The 24919-nt window shown below is 38.6% G+C and overlaps 1 protein-coding gene across 1 annotated transcript in view; it reads right to left on the reverse strand.

Moving 5' to 3' along the window:
* Nucleotides 1-23914, reverse strand: part of BCAR3 (BCAR3 adaptor protein, NSP family member) — a 46814-nt gene extending 22900 nt beyond the window's left edge. Inside the window, exons 1-2 of the mRNA XM_054384049.1 lie at nucleotides 23887-23914; nucleotides 13143-13182 (exon numbers count right to left, since the gene is read on the reverse strand). The gene's annotated coding sequence lies outside the window, so the exon portion shown is untranslated. The remainder of the gene's footprint in view (nucleotides 1-13142; nucleotides 13183-23886) is intronic.
* Between the last annotated feature and the right edge of the window lie 1005 nt (nucleotides 23915-24919).

Consider the following 24919-nt stretch of genomic DNA (forward strand, 5'->3'; position numbering starts at 1 on the left):
GACTTGGTAAAAGGAAACAAAATGCACTGCATGAAGGTATGGAAGAAAGCCTTTAACACTTAAGATAAACTTTGATGAGACCAGTGATTTATAACTTGGGTGGTACCAACAAGTCCAGAAGTCACAGGTATTAATTAGCCCTAAGAAATGGTTAAGAGTTACTTTTTCATCAGCAACAAATGCACTCCATAATTAGGAGGGTACACATATTAAATGCTTACTGATATCCTCATTACTTGCAAGGCAGTACTTGTCATCTAATCATAACAGAGTACTTCCATCCCACATTGACTGCCCCTTGACTGGCCTCAGTGCCTGCATCAAGCAGTGGGACCTGGTATATAAACTAAGCAGCAACCCTGAGCAAAGAAAAGATATAAAATGAGCAATGTGAGTGGGATGGAGGGGAAATAGTGTGTGTGGAAATGACAAAATGGTAAATGAAATTCACAAAGTCATCAGTAGAGGCATTTCTGCTTTGTGATGGAGACAAGTGTTAATAACACTGCACAACACACTAAGGTTTCCCTTGGAATGTCACAAGCAGAAACTACCCAGACAACCCAAAACTGCAGCAGGTGAAAAGAAGTATTAGTATTACTGATGTACCTTGGCAGCAGAAACCAACTGGTTTTGCAGTACAAGATAAGGTGAGCGACTTTTGCTATGAGGATAATTAGAAGCAAGTTCCAAAAAGGAAAGGGGCTCTTTATGGAATTGTTTGGGTTTAAAAAAAAAAAAAAAAAAAAATGACCTAACAATGAGTAAAACTATACTGGAATTTAGATAGAAGTTCTCAATCATCAAGATTAAAATCCCCCAACTTTAAAAAAAAAAAATAGAAAGAATTGGAGTGGCAACTCTAATGGAGTTCAAAATTAGGCACTCATAGAGAAAAATACCAACACCCAAGCCTCCCCCAGCAGCATGATAAGGTACTTATGAGTACTTACAGGATTCTGTATTGTCACATTTTCCTACTTTGTTAGGTTCTAGATTGCAAACCCACCCATTACTGTTGTTCACTAGCTAACATCAGCGTATTTCCCATGCCTTGATAACTTCACACATACATTCATGTCTTACAAAAGACCTATTACTTTTGCAGCCTCTCATATGACGTTTACCCAGGGATACTTACTGGTATTTGGGCTCCCCAATTCAAGAGAGACAGGGACCTGCTGGAGAGAGTCCAACAGAGAGCTACAACAATGATTAAGGGACTTGAACATCTCTCCTATGAAGAATGACTGAGAGACCTGGGGCTGTTTAATCTTGAGAAGAGAAGGCTGAGAGAGGATTTTATCAATATCTATAAATATCTGAGGGGTGGGTGTCAAGATGAAGGTGACAGTCTCTTTTTGGTGTTATAGGACAAGGAACAATAGGCATAAGCTGGAACAACAGGGTGTTCTACCTCAATACAAGCAGAAACTTTCTTTACATCTGAGGGCTGGGTGTCAAGAGGTAATAGATATAAACTCACCTCAACATGAGGAGGAACTTCTTCACTGTGAGGGTCACAGAGCACCGGAACAGACTCCCCAGAGAGGTTGTGGAATCTCCTTCTCTGGAGACTTTCACGACCCATCTGGATGCATTCCCGTGTGGCCTGCGCTAGGTTCTATGGTCCTGCTCTGGCAGGGGAATTAGACTCGATCTCCTGAGGTCCCTTCCAACCTCTAACATCCTATGATCTCTAGAGGTCCTTTCTAACCCCTAACATTCTGTGGTTCTATTGGTCTAGTTTGTATGATGTAATTCTCAGTATGGTTCCTTCCCTGTAAACAAGTAGTAAAGAGCACAAGGGAGGCAAAGAATGAAGCTTTTGCATGCAAATCATCTTCCCAACGCTTTTCAACAGGACCCAGATTTCCCTGCCAGTCTTTTCCCCACTAAGAGCAAAGGAACATAGAATCATTTTGGTTGGAAAAGACCTTTAGGACCATTGAGTCCATCAAGTCCAGCCATTATCTACCTCTACCAATTCTTATCTTCAGCAGATTCCCTGGATTGTAGGCACAATCTGCCCCTTCAATGGGAATAGTGCAGCTCCATCTGGAAAGTAAATTTTGCCTAATATGTATTCAGTGGGGCTGTGTCTACTTTTCATTTGAAAGCCTTGTTACTAGGCAGCAGTGAAAAGGCTTTGCTAGATCCACAGCTCAACATGAACAGCAGGGCATAAACTACAAATGGTGATTTCTAGTTCCTTACTTCCTGTCTGTAATGGAGTAAAAAATCATATATGCTGTGAGGAAGCCAGAAATTTGGAACTGCAAGAAATAATACTATACGATTTTATCCAGCAGCTGCTAGCACTTTTTATCAACAGTATAAGTGGTAGGAAAGAGTATGGATGTAATTAAACTAATGGGGGTTTTGTTTCTATTAAAGTTTAACAAGACTTCTGCACATACAGTTCAACAAATGGATGACATTGTTAAGACCCAGAACCTCTACATGACACTGTGTTACATCAGTCTGAAAATTAAGTCTACTGGAAGGAATCCCAATGAGTAAGAAACCCCTGGGTGACAGTATGACAGCTTCTGCACTGCTGGCTATCATGGAGCTGTTTTCAGTCAGCATGACTGAGAACAGCTTTCAGGCTGCTTCAAATTACAGTTCACATGTAGGTAAGATTTACACTTGTGAAACTCAGAGAACCAAATGATGGTTTAGCCATGCTTACACTCTTCTGTCCTGCAACTTTTTGCCGATACTTTGGTTTCTTAGAGTCTGCACATGGGAAATAAACCATGTTTTCTACACCTTAGAAACATCAAATACAAATTTTCTGCTAAGATAATCTATTGATGTATTTCTAATGCTTTCCAGCATCAAAAGATCAACCATCAGCTTGCTTTATTTGATTTAAAAGATTCTTGCCAGGAATCTTGAAGTATCTGATAATCCACTAATCTGTTTCTAAGAGTGAATGGTTATGATAAGTAAGTTTATTAATAAAGGATCCGTAAGTAAACAGAACTCAAGGTCATGTGAGTGTAAGACCACATGATCATATATTCTGTGTTAGGTTCCTAAAGTCCCATTTGTAAGAAAAGTTAATGTGTCTCTGCTGACCCCATCTGTGCTGTTACAAAGCTTCTGGAGTTATTTAGGGTGTTTTTGTGGCTTGATTTAAATTACACTTACCAGCACTGCATGTTGGGACTGTTCCCATGACACACCTAAACTGTGTCCAGCTCCACTCACAGTACAATGCATATGCAGGAGTTTGAAGCCTTCATACTGGGGCATACAAACCTGCTCTGGAGAAATCCTCTTAGTCTGCTTTAATTTGTACAGGTTAAACAAGACAGCATATAGGGATAATTTCTTGGGGGAAGTGGGTGTGTATTGTTTCATTTCTTTTCATCTCATCCTCAAAAAAGAAAAAAAATCTATGGCCTCGAAGTTGTAAATGGGTGGAGTAAAGCAACCAAACTCTGTAACAATATAAACGCTTCAAAAATCAAAAGCAGTCTGAAGTTATCAAAACAGTCTGCAGATGCACAAGAAGCTACTTTGAACCAAATACCACTTATATTCATAGAACTGCTTGTAATTCACACACAGAATTATGATCTCAGGTTTCACACTGCAGCGAAATAATTTCAGACTAAATTAGATGAGGGAATAAGTGGCTTGACACTGTTATTTTATACTACGGCAAAAATAATTCAGGCATTTAAGCCTGGCAATATTCAGTGAAATACATACAATGCTTTAGATGTCTCTCCACTAAACAAAAGTAAACAATCCAGGCAGAAAGGCAGAAGGTATGGTGTGCCATACAAAGGTCAAGATCATCTGTCTGATTTGGTACAGCCAATCCAGAGCACGCTGCTCACTGTCACTGGACTAAGGATGCCATATGGAATACAGAAACATCCTGGTAACACAGTGCATATGCACAATCTGACTGTGCTTGTGCATGCCCATGGCTATAAAATGTCACCTGCAAGGTTGTAATAAAGTACAATGAGAATGAAATTTGAAAGAAAAGCCCCCAAGACAATCACAACCTTTAAATCTTCAGATTGAAACATTCTTCATTTAATACTTTTCTCTCTTTCTTCTTTGTAATGGAAGAAAAAGTCCGGAAATGGAGGACAGCATCTGATAAATAATTTGCCCACACAAACATCTTTACAATGTCCACTAGTAGTCTGAGTAACTTAGTCCTTCAGACACAGCCCATCATCTCTAACAAGTTCTGTGGGAGATGCCTCCAAATACAGGTAGTGCCCAACTGTCCATAGACAAAAACCTTTTAAAGTGTAGAATAACTAAAAAGGGGGTGACAACACTGTCAGCTAGTATTGCTTACTTTTTTGTGTTCCTAATTCAAATGTCTAGAGGTGCACAGAGTCCCACCACTGAGCTCATGTCCTACCACTCCTGTGTCAATTCCTCATAGAACCAACTCTTTCGTATTCTCTTCTATGAATTCACTTCCTGCAGGCTGCTGGGGTGCAGTTTCTGATCATAAATCAATAGATACAGCTGCAACAGTAATCATGCTTGTTTGCATTGGACAGGTGTGGTATGGGAGAGGTCAGCATAATTTCTTCCTCCTTTGTATGGCAGTTTTGTGAGGCAAAGCCAGAAACACACTGCAGTTGTACAGGAATTGTGAGAAAACAGAATTTGCATCTATTTAGTTTTCAGTGGTGCTTCATGTTCTGAAAATCTGACTCATAAAACCCCACATTGGCAGCTACAAGAAATATGCACCCAACCTGTTTATGCTAAATTCCAATTTGCACTTTAAGGCGTATCTTTGAAAAATCTGACTTCAAAGTCATCTGGTAATAAGCCTGTTTTTCCTACAAGACATCTTTCTACTAAGAAGCCAGTAGCAGGTTTTACTCATCCTACCAAAAACTAGTATACATATTCTTGAGCTCCATCTACTGTCAACCCATGCACAAATATAAAGCAGTATTTTAATGTCTCACCCATCTTTCCTTCACTGTATTCCCTGAGTTGGGGGTGGGGGGAGGGGAGTGGAAAGAAAGAAGCTATGAAGAAGACATGAATCTCCTTTTGTTCAGAATTAGTTCACAGCTTAAAGCTCATATTTTCTTTCCTGCTGACTTAGCTGTCCTTAGTCTAACTTCAGCTTTGCTGACCAGCGTACAAGAGCTCTCTCACATACAAAAAGAAGCCATTAACACAATTGATAACTTCAGATTTCTGTTTCCAAAGCCTTCCCAGCCCCGTCAAAATAAAGTGTTTGTTGGTCTGAGATTTACACCAATTCCAAATACAATTCAAAGATCAAAAAAACATCACCAGCGTAAGTGGATGCATTTAAAAATCATCTGTCTATATAAACTCCTGAATACCCTAAAATACTTTTATACAAAGGGGGATTTAGGATGTGTGGCACTTGAAAATAAAACTCACAAGTCACTTGGGCTCTGTCAGAGCTCAGTTTTTGGAACACCTTTATCAGCATGTATGAATTCAAGAGGCCTGCCTGCCCCTCACATTTTTGCACAACACATTTTGATGCAGCAAAAGTGGCAAGCTCATCTCACCTCACATACCTCCCTTTCAACATTTTACAACAGAAGGATTTAAGGGCATGGATGCAAACAACTTCTGGGTATTCTAAATGGCCAACATAACATCTTATACTCCCTCATTCGTGCAGATGCTCAGTTCTTAATTGTGTCCATCACAGAAAACCTTGGGCAAATCCACTCCTTTGCCAGCACACATTAAAAGATGGCATCATCCCTGGAGGTGTTCAAGAGGGGATTGGACGTGGCACTTGGTGCCATGGTTTAGATAGTCATGAGGTTTAGGGTGACAGGTTAGACTCGATCTTTGAGGTCTCTTCCAGCCTTCTTGATTCTATGATTCTATGATCTCAACTGAAAGGTACTTATGATCCTTCTGCTGCCCTCTCTACAGGCAAAACTCTGTCTGAACAGTATGTCTCCAAAAAGAAGCAAGATGTACAAACACACTCAATGCACTAGTCTTACTCTAATTACTATCTATGAACGTAGCTTCAAGAAATTAGGAGTTTTACCTCCATGGGCTTTACAATGAGAGCTCCTGAAATATTCATAATCTGCCTTCCACAAATTATATACTCACTCCCCCTTGTGGTTCCTATGCTTACATATATTTAACTCCTTTATAGCAAAACCTTACTTAAGTTGGTTTCGTTTTTGGTGGGGGTTTTTTGTTTGGTTGGTTGGGGTTTTTTTAATGTATATATGTTTTCATCTCCAAGTCAGCTTTTGCTATTCATCCATCTTCAAAATTATGAAAAGGATCCAAACTCATCAAAGCATAGTTTTAGGGGAATAATACTGAAAGCCCAAAAAATGAACAGAAAAATAAGTATTCTGCATAAGAGAGGCAGCTCAGCAACACAAAAGCCTTGTTAGAGCTCTGCTGTTACTAACAGTTTAAATACCTCCCATGAAAAGGAGTAAAATCCTGTGTGGCACTCGTATCTTTTATATGTATATACACCTATTAACATACGTATATAAAAGCTCAAATATGTAGCAATGATACAAGAAGTAGAATGCAAACATTAACAGGGTCAGATGCATGACAGGTCAGATGTAAGATTAATCATTAGCATGCAAATAGAAAGAATGAATGTTACTCTAAATTTTCAACATCATTTACCAAAGCATACTCAGCATTACAGAAAATGCTCCATAAGCAAAACACTCTAAACTCCATTCCTGCATCAGAAGGAAATGCAAAAGCCACTGCTAAAAGACTTCAGAATAAATATTAGAATCACCAGAAAGCCACTATCCACTTGACTGAATACTTAGGAGGTTCGTCATCCACAAGGAAAAAAACCAAAACCAAACCAACAACAACAAATCCCCAGTAGGCTAAAAAACCCAAACCAACCAAAACAAAAAACCAAACCGAAATAACAAAACACACAGGAACACACAAAATCCCTTAAATAAACAAACAAAAACATCATCAAAAAACCCACCCCCCATTCACAAAAAAAAACCCTAACAGGTATCTTAGAGTTAATCAGGTCATTCAGCAACTTGGGGCTGGGAAAGAACAAAAAGCCTCAAACAGTAACAGGCTAACTTTGGAAGCTCTCTACTAGAAAAGCATGAACTAGGGCAGTAGACTAAACAGTGCATTGTCCTGAAAAGCTGTAGAATCATACTACCTGCACATTTACTGCAAACAGCACCTTCATCACTTTGCACCCTAAAGACTGCAGAAATGCTTAGTCTTTTCAGAGACTAGCCTGTTGGTCTAACAAAATTCAACATGAGAAATTACTGAAATCTGGGTGTAAGATTCCAGCACTAATTATGTATCAAACAAAATGAGTTTTCATTAACTCCAAATAAATAGGGCAAGATTCTCATAATGGTTTTAGGGCAATTTAATTACTTGAGAGTTGCTGAATTTTAACTACATAACTCACATCTTTAAATTTTTCTTGGCTGCTGAAAGCATTTAGGAATAAATATCATATATATGTAAAGAAATAGTTGTCCCTTCTCAGTAAAGAAATAGCACAAGTTGTAAAAAACAAGCCTCCTATAAACTGAGGAAAAAAATTGTATTACCCAAAACTTGACTACTAGGAGATTTAAAGTACAAGACAAGATGATTTGTCCATCTTATTGCAACAGCTGAAACTTAACCCACTAGAAAATTAAACTGAGATAGCAAAAAGAACGTGTATGGACTCACATGGACACAGAAATGTATGTGCAAAAAAGTTATGATTTACATCCCATTTTAGGGAAAACCCCTCCACAGTAATAACGAAAAGACCATTAGACTAATCCAGTTTGGGAAGTAGAACAGATTATCTTGGGAGGCCACAAAGTTTCTTTTGCTGGAGGTTTTGAACAAATAAGAGACTGAACAACAAATTTCTCAAGATCTCTCTAGGACCTACATCTACAACTTAATGGTGGATAGACGGTGAATCTTCCCTCTTCCTGCCTATTCTGTGCCTCTGACGAAGAGCAAAAAAAGGCAATCAACTTCCATCCGAAAGGCTACACACTACAAAAGTTACAATTATTACAAAAAAATCCGATTTTGATCGCAGAATTGATCGAGAAAAAAAACCCAACAAACACAGGCAGTGTTCTCTGTCCAGCAGAGGGCAGTGTCTAACTAGCGACTACCCACCAAGCATCAAACGGGAACATTTTCATCGCGAGACAGATATTTAGCATTAGATTAGCTCTAACAAGACCTTATCTTTCTGAATTACACAGCTTGAACGCAAAAGGCAAGCGCTTCTGTGAAGCTTCAGTTCCTACTAAGTAGAGAAACATGGAAAAAAAGGTAAATCTCTCTGACTGAACTGACACTAATAATGATTCTTGGTTGGATAACAAAGATGTGTAAAGTCAAAGTCAGCTGTATGGGCATACTCCTTTTCCCCTTGACAAAATACATTCCATCTGATAATTCCACCTTTTGCAATGGCATTGCCCTTACTGCAGTTGGAAAAAAAAAAAAGGGGGGGGTGTGAACAAAAATAAATCCAGCTACATATTCAAAAAGAATCTCCTCATCCTCATTTGGTGTCTGAGTGTCAGGCATTCCTCCAGGTACTTCACGTCTAACACTGTCAGACAATGCAGAAGCCCAATACATTTGTGCTCACAAGTCACAACTTGCATCTCAACCAGCAAGTCTCCACAGAACAGAGATATGCAACAGCTCATGAATAGAGATGCAGTTAGTTGGCAACTTTCCTAGTGGGGGGTAGGGATTTCATGAACATATTTCCAAGTCTAAAAAAAGCTCATTGCAATTAAATTCAGTGTCACCAGGAAGACTTCTTCCCCAAACTGTGACTATTTATCATACTGACAGATTTTCTTTTCCCCCTAAACTTTCCCAAACATCTACACATATACAAACTTTGCTTCTGATAGTATTCTTACCATATTATTTTCTTGGAACAGCCATTAGAATGATGAGAGTCAAGTACCCATGCATACATTTGATTTGCATCCACAACATTATGAATCTGTACAGTTATCTACATAAACTGAGAATCAATACACCCCATCACCTGATCAAAGTTCCCTTAAGTTGAACCCACAAAACATTGTCCTTTCTTGCCAAGCTACAGATAATGACCAACATAACAGAATGGCAGCAAAATTTTATTTTCAGTTGTGCTCAGAAAAGCCACCATAAATAATGATAATTTATGACAGTTTGCTTCCTAATAAAATCAGGGAGTAAAAGTAGAGGCAAAATGAACGCTATGGGGCTGAGACAAACAGAACTTCCTTCAACAGAACTTCACAAGGGAAGAATGTTTGTTTGCAGCTGAAACTTCCTTCAACCAGTGAGTCTTTTCAAGTCTAAATCTAAATATAAACTTCCCTCATGACCATGCTGAGCAGACAGTCATAGATTTTTTTTTCCCCTGCCACTAATGGAATAAACTACAATTTCAAAACTTCAGGCCATAATAGTACTCATCAACTCACCCCGATAAGTATTTCTACAATTTTTAGCACTATTTCCACAGAAAATGCCCCAAAAGTTTCCATCAAAGTATTTTTTTCCACTCATACAGCCTGAATGATTACAGCATAGACTTCTATTAAAAGATCCTAAAGTATCTACAGTGATTAGGAATGGGACAGAAAGCTATCTTTAGTTCACATGAATTTGATCAGAAGGACTCAAGAAGTTTTCTGACACAATCAAATCTGCCAGCACTTGATCCTTTCTCCTCTGCAGGAATCTGTTCTGTGGATGTGCAGACTCAGGGTGTGGGAAGAACCTGCTGAGACTACCAATGGATCTATTATTTGGCTCATAAAACTTGTAAAAATCTCACAGGATGTACAACGTGCTATTGTGTCTGTAAATCTCTTTCATGACTTGGTTAGCAGCCTGACTCAAAGCAGTCTGGCTTGTTTTCACTTCTACCATAAAAGGTTGGGGGTTTGGTGTTTTGTTTTGTTTTTTTTTTTTCTGAAAGAGCCATTTAACTGTGACCATGGTTTCAGCAACACTGTGAGGACAAAGGCAGGGTCGAAGGCATATGAACACTTCAGTACTCAGACTCCAGCAAATCAGTACTTTTTTTTTTCCCTCTTAGAACTTGCTTTTGCATAATAAGCTCTCTTTATACTGAATGAACTAATACATCAATATGAAAGACATAGGAAACTGCTATTTCTAAAACATAATTAAAGTATTAGAAACTATAGTGCATAGAACATTTTTAAAAATTAAAAAGCCTTCAGAGGATTATTTTTCTAATCAGTGCTTTCTGTCTTGTATCTTGAATAGAATAAAACAGGATAAAATCCATTTTATTTTGCCTTTCCTCTGTCTGGAGTACTTCTAAACACAAGGAATTATTTATACAACTCCTGGTCACCAGAGGCTGCTCAGGATACTTATGGCCAATGAGAGCCCTCAGGGCTCTAGTACAGTACACTTTGCTTGGGACTAACTCTTGGGTAAAATCAACAGCAGCCAGACTACACCCACACAACATACATTTGTGCTATGTACTACTTTCAACCTAATGCAAATTTTTACAAGGCGAATTAATTTGAAGTCTCTCTTCTCTTTACAGTTTGAACCTCAAAATGAAAGGAACTAGAATCAGTACCAAGACTGTATAGAATTATCTTGTCCTAGTGTTAGTTTTGATTTATGCTTGATACATCGTACATGCTTAATACTCAAGTGATTAACTGAAAACACATCAGCTTATCTCTCTCTACAGACAATACTAACTTTATTTTCCTGTGCATCAGAAATATGAATCTCTCAGAACTTTGGTACCAGCAAAATAGGATTCAAACAAATGCTCATTTTTTTTTCTTCTCTTAATATCTTTTCTTCATTTAAAAGTATTTTTAGCACCACTTACACTACATCTGCCAAAGCCTACCCAACTGGCACCAACCATGCTTGCTTAAACTAAATATGCACACATAATATGTCAGATAGGCTCGTGCAGATGGCAGCACTAGTACAAGCACAGTGAAATCTACAGAAATCTATTCTTTCAGCTTTGTAATTTCAGTAGGTTAGAATCCTGCAGTTTATACATGGCTTAAGACTGTCATCACAATTTATTCAAGGAGTTGAAAAGTTTATAAACATTAATGTAATAGTTATCATGAGGCAAGCTATAAAAGACAATGAACACACCTGCTAAAACTTAAGCCAAAAAAGGGAGCTCTAAGATCCTGTTATCAATTCAGGGACATCTTTTACAGTCATAATAAACTGGTGATTTTCTCGCGTAAGAATACATTTCTGGAATCAGTTTTATTAGTAGCCCTAGCCCTGACTTTAACTGCCAAAAATATTTGGGAAGTCTGTATTTATTAGAAAATATTTCTGTGTGTTTTTCAAAGTTGTAGTTCAAGACTTCTTGTCTAGAATTCCTGTTATAATACCATTGAGCTGAGGACCAATTTCACAGTTCACTAAAGCCAGGGATACAGACAATAAAAAAACTGAAAGAAGAAAAGAAGAGTATGATAGCCCTTGTATTCTCCCTAAGTGCCTTTTCTCCAGGCTCTGCTCCCCAACACCAAAGTTTTAGTAAGTAAGCTTAGCACCACTGCTATTGACAAGAGTCCAAGACAAGCTGCTTCTAGAAAGGTTGAAAAGATTAGAAGCCACATTCATAATACAGAACTTGCTGCAACAAGAGAAGACACACATAGTGATGGACTGGCACATGAAACCTTTGACTTCTACTTGGTCATGTCATTAAAACTGTAACAATGTACTCTGTACAACATAGTGCAAGATACACAGTACAGTAAATTAAAGCAATTAACACATCCACCAGTGTTGCCTTTGGCATCCCCTCTTTATGCTGTACTCTTCAGAAGGCCTTCTTGGCCTTCTCTGACTCTGCTACTTTAACATAACCCAACATTAGGCTGGGATTGAGGCCAAGGACCTTGAAACACTGAGCTAACTGTTTAGAGCTGAATTCCAGTAGCAGTCCTCGGAGTCCCTCGGCACGAACCTTTGTTTCACTCTTCCCCTTTTCTTCCAAACCTGAATTCCTACCTTCACCTCAATCCTATGCAGAAAGTCCAGCAAAGGATCCCTTCACACTTTCAGGCAAATTAACTCTCAGCACTTTACTTTGGCAGTCCCCTCTCAACACTGCATTACATTCTCCCAGTTTATTTCTTCGGTCAACCTGGGAACCTCTTCATTTACCTCAACTATGAACACCCATAGAGGGAACTCTAGCAGCAGAACCCTGTTGACTAGCTCTCCTCAGTCTCTTCCTCACCCCAGCTTGAACCTGAAGCAGAAATTCAGGCTGTCCACATGAATAGTTACAGAAATACCCTACATTCAGGGATAATCTGTGCTTATCAGACACTTTTCAGAAGATTACTGTATTCTAAAAGACAGAGAATAAAGCTCAACATTTAAAGGACATTGTTGAGAGACATGACACAGAAGCCAGATTCTTTCAAGGTTCTGAGAAATAACATTCACTGAAATGAAATATGTTGAAAGGTACTAATTCAGTGGAAATTACAGTGCTGCAAGAGACTCCCAATACAGAAACACATCTTTAAGCCTTCTTCCAAAGCTTCTATATTGTCAATCTAGCACTGTTTTTTTTTTAATTTAAATTTATAAATGCTCCAGAGTAAAAATACTTCAACTCTAATATTTACTCAAACAAAATACACTCCCCTGCCTCCCCCAGCACTCTGGTTCTGTATAAAAGAAAAGCAGAACTTACAATTTTGCCAGGATTCCATTTACCTTTTGGAACAGAAGTGAATTTTTAACTGTAATGTTACTAAATATATTGCTGAAACCATAAGCCTAAATTTGGTATTTTTATGATCTTTCCCTTGAAATCCAGATTCATTTAATCTGCTAACAAAGGTATAATCATAGGTAGACACAACAGAAAAGAGGCTCAAATATAAAAATGCTTTAGCATGATGCCCACAATGTATTTCACTGAAGCACACAGAAAATAGTCTGACATATGTAATTAGTTTTTACATAATAATAGACAGCAGCACTATCTAACTTCAAATGACTGGAAACACCCTGGCAATGCTGGTTATATACCAAATCAAATATTTTGATGGTAAGAAATCATACCTTACCTTAACATATTCCAAAGTGGGATCCAAAATATTCTGATCTCTGCGAGAAAACAGGGAAAGGAGGGAGAAAGAAAGGACACAAACACACACAAAAAAGTAGTTACTGCAAATATAATCTCATACAGAGGAGATGCATTCATATAAGCAATAAGCTACTAGAGCACATTAAAATCCCAGTTAAAAACTGTGTCTTTTAGCTAGATACTCTATGCTGGTTAACTTTTAACAAATATCTTTTATAGAAGGTTAGGTAGGGAAGTCACTAGTAATTAATTTGGGAAATAAACTTAACTATACAATTTTAAGCAAAGTAAAAACAATCTTGCAATTTCAACAGAAGACTGGTACGTACTTACCACCTAAAATGCCCAAATACATTTAAAAGACAGCTATCCCAATGGCTTCTAAATTATTTCTTTGTTTGTATGTTTTCCTGTTTAAGCTATTGCTGATACCTTTGAGAGGGCATTGCTAACACAAGAAAATAGAAAGTAAAACATACACTTTTTATGTAAACAAAGCAAAAAACTCAGATTTGTAACAGTAGAAAGTTGACTTTACATTTGGAAAAATAAAATATGATTCTTGCACTCATGTTCTCAAAATTGTGATATTTTCAACATGACAATTATTTGAAAGCCAGGTTATCAAGTCATTGACCTATTTTAAAAAGAAAATACCTCTTTGTAGGTTTTCTATACATACAGATGGAAAAGGGCATAAGTGAAACCTAAGTTAAGAGCCCTGTGATCAATTTACAACTCTTTCCATAGAGATACACAGTTTTGGAACCCTTTGAAAATAAATTTGTTTTTAAGAACTATCAGATTAACAGAGTTAGCAGTACATGACAGAACCTGGGATGATATACATGGTGCTGCCTTAAATACAAACAAGTAACAGACAATGAAAACCTTGCAAACTTACAGAGGGATCAAGTGCTTGTTAGAGCAATCGAACTTGCTGCACAGACAACATATGCCCCCATAAATTGAGAAACAGAATCCTGTTTGTTGGACATAACACTGGAAAATTGATCAGCAGATTCAGATACAAAGAAATTGAGTTATGCTGGAATCAACCAATCCAGAATACAGTTAAATTCCCTGTGTTGTTTTGAATGTAATTGTGTATTACCTGAAACAAACATATTACTTTATCCTCAAAGTTTTCACTCAGGTTCTGTAAGAGCTTTTGATCCAGAGCATCTATAACAAAGGCAAAACAGAGCTCTCCCATTTCTTAACTCTACCCATAAACGATAGTGTTCAGCCATTCAGGTCATATCATCAATAACCATTTCACATTACCCTAATATTCATCAAGGGCCAAGTTCCATTCCCAGCTTAGCTTAAAAAAAAAAAAAAAAAAAAAAAAAAAAAAAACAAAACCAAACACCACCAAACCCAACCACTGTCAAAATCAATGGAAATATAATTTGGCAGCATTTGAGACCTTCTCCTAGCAAATACACAAAGAAGGGGCAGCTTGATTAACTATATGCACAGAAAATATGTATAAGTGTACTGGAGTAAACAGGGGTGATGCATAGAGGAAAAAGAAAAACAAAGTTTCTAAACAAAAAGAAGTCCCCTTTCTCAGCACTTTGCAATTTGGAAAAAAAAAAAAATCCCACTCTTAATCAGTTCAGCAAAGTCATTAAGCATGGCTGAACTCTTGTCACATTCAAATGACCCGTGGGAAGTTGTGCCAGTACCAACTGCTTCTGAAAAAACTTTGTAGTTCAGTTCTTCACTAGCCTATGGAAGCTCTCAGGACAACAGGTCTCCCTGCATATGCATTACACTCCAAAAGAACAAACGAGCAATAAGGCTGAGAACTACTTTTATTTGCTTAATTTGGCAGTGAGCACATTTACTTATGGTCTGCATTTACAAGCTCCAATCCTGCAGAGTAGCTTTGCTATGGACTCCACTGTTCCCACTGTCAGGTACAAGACAAAAGATCTTTAGAACAGATCAAGCCAAAACAAAGAGGTAGAAATTCTTTAAGAAAAAAAATCAGCCTGTTTATTTATTGCCTATATAAAGCAGGAAAACCACAAAAGAGAGGGAGAGTAACCTGCGTTTCCTTTACCATCCACATGGCAAAAGTGCATTGAAAATATTGCCTTTAGGAAACGGATAGTGTAACAAATCTCTTCACAAGTACTGTAACGTTTAATCTGGTAGGCTGTTTCACAACAAAATGTAGGAAATCCTGCAATTCACCACAAGTGCAGGTTATTCATTAAGTTGTTTATGTTGTAGTCCTAGCCACCTGATTGCTTTCTCTTACCAGATCTACCCCTTTCTCTCCCCATCTTCCCTTAAGTCTTCACCTTTGTGCAATTTGAACTTATTTTCAAAGAATAGTAACATTCACTGATGCACAGTGACTAACAGTAGAGTAACTACTGCATTTTCCTGTCATCCGATTTCATCATAATTCTGCCACATTATATGCAGAGAACCTGATTAAGCAGTTAGCCCAAATAACTAGGAACCAGCCAACTTGACTTTACAGCCTTACATTTGCATCTGCTTATGCACATGTATGTATTAGAGCCTGCACATCAGTCAACCATCACTATGTAAACTGTGGGTTCACAGATGGGTTTTATTACACATTCTGGCTTCCTAATAATCAGATATGTTCTACTTCTGTTCAGGTCAAAAGCATATTCAATGCAGAAAGATGTCACCTGGAATAGAATTTTTCAGAAGACCTCAAGGCAAGGTGCTGGGGAACAGCTGCAGTAGGACACAGTCATGACTTCATGCTCTTTTCATCCTGGTGATAAGGAATACAAGAGTAGGCTGAGGTGCTCAGTGACTGCTTTGCCTCAGTGTTAGCTGGCAAGGGCTTTCTCTGTACTATCCCAGCTCCAGAAAACAAAGGCAGGGAGTGGGAAAAGGAAGATCTGCACTGTAAGTGAAGAGTACATGCGAGATCATCTGAAGAACCTGAAAGCACACAAGTCCATGAATGCCGATGAGATCTACTCATGGGTCCTGAGGGAACTGGCAGATGAAGTTGCCAAACCACTGTCCATCATATCTGAAAAGTCATGGCAGTCTGGTGAAGTCCCTGATGACTGGAAAAGGGAAATATAACCTCCATCTTAAAAAACTGAAAAAAAGCAAGACCCCTAAAACCAGCAGGCCAGTCAGTCTCATTTCCTGAAGGAGCAGATCCTCCTGAAGGCTTTGCTTAGGTGTACAGAAAATTAAGAAGTGAGCGGTGTTAACTAACAGGGCTTCACCATGGGCAAATCATTCCTGATGAACTTTGCGGCTTTCCGTGATGGAATTACAGCACCAGTGGATAAGGGAAGAGCAACTGATGTCATCTACCTTTTGATACTGTCCTGCATAACACCCTGGTCACCAAATTGGAAAAGCATAGACTTGAGGGGTGGACCACTTGCTGGATAAGGAATTGGCTGCATGGCTGCACTCAGAGAGTTGTGGTCAATGGTGCCATGTCCAAATGGAGGCCAGAGACAAATGGGGTCCCTTAGGGGTCAGTACTGGGATCAATGCTGTTTAACTTCTTTGTCTGTGATAGGGACAGTGGGATTGAGTGCACCCTCAGCAAGTTTGCGGATGACACCAAGCTGTGTGGTCTGATTGACAGGCTGGAGGGAAGTGACACCATCCACAGGGACTTGGGCAGGCTTGAGAGGTAGGCCCAAGCCAACCTCATGAAGTTCAACAAGGCTAAATGCAAAGTCCTAGACCTGTGTTGGGGCAATCCCAAGCACAAATATAGGCTGGGCAAGGAGTAGTTCGAGAGCAGTCTCAAGGAGAAGGACTTGGGGTGTCAGTTGATGAACAACTCTATGTGAGCTGGCAATGTGTGCTTGCAGCCCAGAAGGCCAACTGTGTTCTGGGCTGAATCAAAAGGAGTATGACCAGCAGGACAAGGGAAGTGATTCTTCCCCTCTACTCTGCTCTTGTAAGACCCCACCTGGAGTAACACATCCAGATCTGGTGTCCCCAGCATAAGAAGGGCACCACAGTGCAGGAGCAGGTCCAGAGGAGGAGGGCCATGAAGATGCTGAGAGGGCTGAAGAACCTCCCCTATGGAGACAAGTTACAAGAGTTGGGGTTCTTCTCAACAGTGCCAGTAACACATCAGAGTGAAGACAATACAGGCAGAAAGGCACCCTGACAAACCACACATGTATCAAGACTGTATGACTGCTAACACAGACAGAACTGCTAAAAGAGACCAGTTTATGTCTTTGAAAAATCTCTCCATCCACTTAGATTTAAGAGGGACCTAGACAATCTGGAGGTATGGGTCCAGGTGAACCTCAGAAGATTCAACAAGAGCAAATGCAGGGTCCTGCACCTGGCCCTTGAGAGGGCTCTGGGCAACCTGATGTAGTTGAGGATGTCCCTGCTCACTGCAGAGGGGGTTGGGACTAGATGACCTTCGGAGGTCCCTTCCAACCCAGACCATTCTATGAAGCACACTACAACTTAAGTATGAAGGTGCAAGTTTGAGCATGCTAGACAATGCGTTTAAGTATTTGTACTGCAGACCAATGTTATTTGTACTGTAAACTAGAGCAAAAGGTCCTGTGATTTTATCCTTCAGCAGCTTCTGCTTCACACACACCCCTCTACTACATTCCTAAGGCCATTCCATCCTTCTGTCTACAGCTGCACAACACCATGGACACGACTTATTCAAACACCAGTGGAAACAAATGCAAACTGCTATGACTAAGTGGATAAAGACCTGCAGTCCACAAAAGAATTGTGGAATCTTTAAGGTTGGAAAAGACTTCTAAGATCATCAAGTCCAACTGTCAACCCAACACCATCATGGCCATTATACCATGTCTCAAAGTGCCATGTCTGTCTGTTTGTTGAACACCTCCAGGGATGGTGACTCCCCCAACTCCCTGGGCAGCCTATGCCAATCCCTGACCACTATTTCAGTAAGGAAATTTTTCCTAATATACAATCCATACCTCCTGTAGTACAATTGCAGGCCATTTCCTCTTGTTCTGTCACTTGATACTTGGGACAAGAGACCAACACTCACCTTGCTACAACCTCCTTTCAGATAGCTGTAGAGAGCAATGAGGTCCCCCTCTCAGTCTCCTCCAGACTAAACAATCCCAGTTCCCTACTCCTGCTGGCCAGACTATTCCTGATACAGGCCAGGATGCTGTTGACCTTCTTGGTAATCTGACCACATTGCTGGCTCATGTTCAGCCTGCTGTCAACCAGGTCCTTTTCTGCTGGGAAGCTTTCCAGCCACTCTCTCCCTGCCTGTAGTGTTGCATGGGATTGTTGTGACCCAAGTGCAGGGCCCAGCACTTGACGTTGTTAAACCTCATACAACTGGCCACAGCCATTAGTCCAGCCTGTTCGGATCCCTCTGCAGAGCCTTCCTACCTTCAAGCACATCAACACTCCCACACAGTTTGGTGTCATCTGCAAACTTACTGAGGGCACACCCCATCTCATCATCTAGACCATTGATGAAAACATTAAATAAGACTGGCCCCAAAATTCTCCTCTTACACAGCAGAGAATTCCTTCTACCTCAAACAAATACCAGCTTTAGTGGGTAGCTTTGCTTTACCTCTGAGACCACATAGGCCAGGCTTGCAGGTGCATATGTAAACAGGACATCAAGAAAAAGAATGGAAAATGCTGTGACAAAAAGCATTAAGCTTTGGCAACATCTAAGGAATCCTTCCTTTTGAAAAACCATTTATGTTTATGGAAGAAATCAATGAGACATTGCCCTAAACTCACCACACCCATCTTATTCCTATTAAAAGACGACAATCACAAACTCCAAAACACCCAAACCAGTTTTTGACAACAAAACCCATACCAAGAGGAAGTTTTAGATATTGCACCATAACCATAACAGTTCTGTAGTTTTCTAAAAATTTCCTCCCCATTTTACCCTAAAATTTAAATACCTTGCAAATATTTCCATACCTAAAGAACTACACTGCATCCTATAAACCCAAGGAGTTTTATTTTTCTCCACACAGAAAACACACAAAATATTTGACTTGATATATTCAAATATTAACTTGATAAAATTCTATCATTTTCAAAGTGCACCTAAACATACACTGTGAACGTATTCACTAAAAAAAAGTAACACATATTCAACCAAAATTATCCAACAAAATATTTTCAGAATCACTAAGAATAAATATTAAATTTGTCTAAATACCTGACACACCTCATTCTCAGAACCCAAAGAAATCTAGAATTTATAGCACCTGGAGAAATTTTGACAAGCAGTGGCAAATCCCTGAATAGTGTACTCCTCACCAAATACTGCCTTACCAGCTCTTTCCCCTTTTAAATCAACTGTCAGCTCAAGGACGCCAGCATGTCTCATCTATTGTGGTAACACCACTAAGAGGAAAGGAAAAGTTTCAGGAACTCAGGATCCAGTCATGGACAGATTTACACCTCAAGACTAACACCTTGCTGTTTTCCAAATGCCCTGTCCACCAAAGATAAGGTCTTGCAGAGGAAAGTAAGCCTGCTTAACTTTATGCTGATGAAATCACCCTGTTAGTGGTACTAGTCAAGTTTAGAATTACACAATTTTTTCCTGTTTTTTTTTCCAGTTATATGAGATAAGTATGCAAGTCTCACCCAGCTAAACACATAGAGGTATGAAGATCAGAAATTTTGAAGAGTATAGTACATCCTAAATGACCAGAAACTAATCTACTCCAGAGCACTCTGCTGCAGCAATAGAAAGGCCAATGCCAGATGATAGCGTTTTATCTGAAATAATGGAGAAAAAAGCTGACACAGGAAAACAAGAGGATAAAGTTCTGCTGACCAGTACTCAATCGAAGAGTCTGAAGTCTAGCAGTTGGACACACCTATCATATTTTCAGAACTATAGAAACCAAGTGTATTCTTAGTGTCTGTATGTAGATACTTTGTTAGGGCTACTTTATACAATATATTCTGGGTTAAAGTTTATTTGTCCCATTTTATTTTTTCACAAGAGTCTGAAGGCTTTAATTAGAATGAAAACTTAGTGATAATTTCTGACACACAGTGCGCTTCTATGCTCTCTAGGAAAAGCTCAGCAGAGAGAAGATGATGATTTAATGCAAATGTGTGACCACGCAGTTACTTCTAATATATCCAGAGTCCCACACCATACATACATGGCAAGGACAAAATTGACTCATCCTTCTTCCCATCAAATACTAAATTTCTCATACACATACTTGACCAATCCAGTATCTTTTTCAAAAGGTCTGAGTTGGACAAACATGAAACACTAAAGGCTGAAAACAGGCAAGCTACTCTACAAACTGCATTAAAAAAAATAAATCAGTAACCTTACTCATAAGAAATTCTGCCTAGCTTTGATTCTAACTACTGTCCTACACTATCCATCCTGAAATGTGTATTAAATTTCAAGGCATCATGAAGATGAAAAAAACAAAAAAACAAACAACAACAAAACCAAAACACCAAACTAAGAACACACAAACCAACAATGCCAACCTTGTGCAAATTTGGACCCTGTTTCTGGACTCTTGACCATTTACGATCTCACACCATAGCTATTATTAAACTGAATTTAACTTAATTTTGTGGCAAAGCCTCTTTGTTTCAATGGTAATACAAGCCGGGGCTTTTTAGTATTACTTTGCAGGCAACAGAAGAATCACCAATATTCTTTACCACGCTTTAAACTGATTGTAAAGACCACACCTGTAGTAGCCTGATTCTCTAAGAACAGAATCTTGAAACTAAAAATCAGATATAGACTTTCTCAAGAAATTGAACTTTTCCCCTTAAACTAACTAGCACAGGCATGTATCTACCAAAATGAACAGAAGAAAACACAACCTCATTTCAGAAGTGCTTATCAGGTTTGAAGAGACTTAATCTCTTGTGTATTCTGTTATTTTATTTACCTTGAAACAGCATAAAATTAATTACTGCAACATTAGAAGAGTTCTTTTGTATACCAGAACATTTTTTTTCATGTTAATCCAGAAGATACTAGAAATTCTGTAAAGACATATTTTTTCTGGTCACATAGACATAAAAATTCTCGCAGTGTGTAGTCCTACAAATAAATTACTGTATGCATTTCATCTTGGCTGTAGAGTAATGCAGCTAGGAATACAACTTACTCATAACCTAAGACAGGAGAAGAGTTTCTGGAAACAAGAGTTCCACTAAGGAATGTCACAATTCATTATCTTTTTCCTATTCTTCTCACTATGGTTTATTTTTTGTTCTATGAAATTATGCATTATGTATTCATATATTAAAGATTGTAATAGTAATTTTAAAAATCAATGAAAATGCTTTAGTTATGCTTTTTAAAAATACATGTAATTAATCAAACCAACAATGACAAGTCTCGAGTCACAGTTCAGTATAATTGGATCCACGTGCACATGAACACTGTAATCCTAGTGACTATCAGTTCTGGTCCACTGACACCAAATACAGCACTTAGCTTGAACAATGCCTCATGACAAGGTTTGATTAAAACATGTTCACACTTTTAATTGCTTTAAACAGACATTATAGTAATGAAAGACTAGTTTACTTCTAAATGAGAATATCCATGTAACATTACACTACTTCATAACTTCCTACCCTGATATAAAAAAAAAAAATTACAGGGCTTTTTTGACAAAATGCTGGTGAGATAACATGGACTTCCCTAGACTATTAGTCCAAATTAACTTCAACATGAGTGTAAGCATTAGAACATATACCTTATTAAAAAGCTCACCATAAGAAAAATCAGAACTGCACTCTCAATTTTCTTCTAAGTACACTAACAAAAGGTGCAAGAGTCATCACAAGACTCAAGAAATTTGTTGGCTGTCAAGTTGATGGTGTCTTCTGCTCTGATACAACTGGGCTAGAAGGTCATAGAGCAGAACATATAAAAGTCTATTGTATAAACTAAAGAAAGCAAAAATTGGAAGTTATCATTCCATGTGTGTTTTAGCAAAGCAACTGGAAGATCAAACATGAACAGCACATGCTGCTATGACTTAAAAAAGACACAAATTCTAGTGCACAGGCTGCACTAGCAATATCCTTCAAGTCTCTCATTTAAAAAGCAACATGTTTTAATTCTGATCACACACAACTTCAACAATTTCTTCTCAAGCATTCTGTTCTTGCTCTTATTGCTTTTGCAAAAGTGTTCTTCTGAGGACAAGGGAAGTTATCAGTTACAAGCACAGATGTATTTTGTATGCAGGCTTCAGCCTCTCAAGAAAATCTCTCTGGCAAATAATGTTTAGTAATTGCTCTTGAGAAGGAAGACCTAAAATAAAATTTCAGGGTATATCACCACACTCTTACAGCTGCAGTCATTCTCTAAACAGCTGCTTGCATTCTCTAAAGTACACAAATCAAAGTCTGTTAAAAAGCCAGTTCCTGTAAGCAGGTACATCTCGGAGATCAGTGACAAAGGAATACTAAACACGCTGAGGCCCTTTCTTCTTGCAAAGTGAATGGGGTGTAGAAGAAAGACTTGTTTTTGAGAGAGAAGACAACCTGATTCTGTATGCCACAAGCAAAAAGCATACAAAACCCACTCCACACACACAACTCCACATAATGAGAACTGTCCTTCTTTCACAAGATTTGAGAACAAGAAATCTTACAGTGATAGAATACAGCAAAATCACAAAACCTAATTCAGAAGTTATTTGGTTAGCTTTTTTCAATCTTTAACTCTGTCATCCAACAATCTAATGCTGTCACCTTTGTGCCCTCAACTGATCCACTGCATAACACTGCATTTTTCTTATGTTAGCAGGAAACTTTCCCATCTCAGTCCTCATTATGAGGGGAAAAGGGGGGAGGAGCGTTTCCAACCTTAGTTACTGTTTTGTAAGCATGAAATATCAATGATAACAGATTCCCAGAAGAAATGCTGGCTATTGAGAGTAAAATCCTTTCTCAAGAGTCATGCATATTAGGAAGTAAGGCAAGAATAATAAACAGTTATAATGTGTGGTTAGCTCAATGTACCCTGGGTTCCACTAAGTCTTCAAGAAAAAGAGCTCATGTATAGCTCTAAGTTGGAGGCAGCTGGAACATCACTCTCTCCTTTTCCTCCGCACTCCACCTGCATAAGCACTGAATTAAAATCAAAATCAGGTTGAAGCAGTTTGCTTCTTGACAAAGCAATCCTGTGACTTTTAACGTTTTCCTCCATGGGAATAGTACATGCAATGCTACACATTTTAAACATTCAGGAAAAAAAGATCTATTCCTTAAAAATTATTAAAAAAAAAAAAAACAAAACAGATGTCAGAAGAAAGACTAAAAAATCCATAGCACTAGATCCCATATAAAGAATGGTATAGAATGACATTTTAAACAGGCATGAGTATTTAACAGTCTATATATTGACTGAGTTTATTGCAAAAGGAAAATTATTTTGAAGCCTGAGCTTTTCAGTAAGGTAAAACCAAGCAGAAATTCTCAGAATTCTTGAAATTGATGCATCAAGGGTCACTCCTCACCCTCCCCATCCTGCACATTTCACACTGCTTTTTCTCTTTGGCTTCTTCCATCCAGATCTACACTGAATACTAGGGAGAAAAGTCAGCCTTTATTGGAATGCAGAGTTATATGACACAGCTGCACCTATAAACGGACATTAAGAGGTCTAGAAAAATACACAATAATTCCTATGCCACAAACATGTAAAATAAGGCTTTAATAGGTACCTGGCATGGAGCTTGTTGTTCTTCCCATTTTGTGGGGGGTACTCTTCTCTAAGATCCTGTACAAAAGGTGGCTGCTGCCGATGTGTTTTGGTATATGGTAAAGTTCCCACACGGCTAAATACATCACAAGACCTAGTGGGAATTATCCCTTTCTTCTTCCTGGGGAGAGTCCCATGGATAGAGATGTCTTGAAAGGACTCCGAGCGATGCTCAACTGGCAAAGGTTTAGTGGTCAATAAGTCCATGGAAGAAGCCAATGAGAACTGGTGGTTCACTGGACCACTTCTGGGAAGACTTGAAAATTTTCCTGCAGCTGTCATTTTTGGTTCTGCAAAAACAAAAAGATTTATCATATCACATCAATCATCAAACCCCCCATTTTAATGAAAATTAAATAGCATGACTAACAAAGGCATCTACAACTGAACTGTTCTGAGGCACTGAGACAGCCGTATTAAAATCCAATCACACTACTCCCAATTGCACATCAAATGCACACATTTTTTACACATATGAAAAGTCACAAGAACAAGCTCATTGGAATGCACATACAATTCTCTATTTTCATACACAAAATTCCTCTTTTTTACCCCTTCACATTCTCTGAAAACTCAAACATCAACTTACAATCATTAACAAAAAACAATTCTAAGAATATTTTGACCAAAAAAACAAAGGACACTAGACTCAGTAGTTGCCATGCTGTGAGCAAAAAGTTCTTTCTGAAGAGTCTTGCTCAAGTAATAAACGTAACAGAGAACTGTTTGCATATTTCTAACAGGCTGTAAACTAAAGGGCTCTACCCAAGAGATAAGGGCAGAAGCAGATTACTGGAATTCTCTTCTTCAGCATGCAAACCCTGCTGGCTGAAATCGTTGTTGACATTAGGGACTTGCATAGCTGTCAGTCTCTTGTATAATCAACTATAGCCTGACATACAGTACAGGTTTTTCTGTTATCATGAGCAAAAAACTTTGTAAGACAAACACTTCAGGCACATTAACAGATTGCTGTTCTGTTCCTCAAAAAAATG

Source organism: Indicator indicator, chromosome 10 (assembly GCF_027791375.1).
Source record: "Indicator indicator isolate 239-I01 chromosome 10, UM_Iind_1.1, whole genome shotgun sequence".
NCBI lineage: Eukaryota > Metazoa > Chordata > Aves > Piciformes > Indicatoridae > Indicator > Indicator indicator.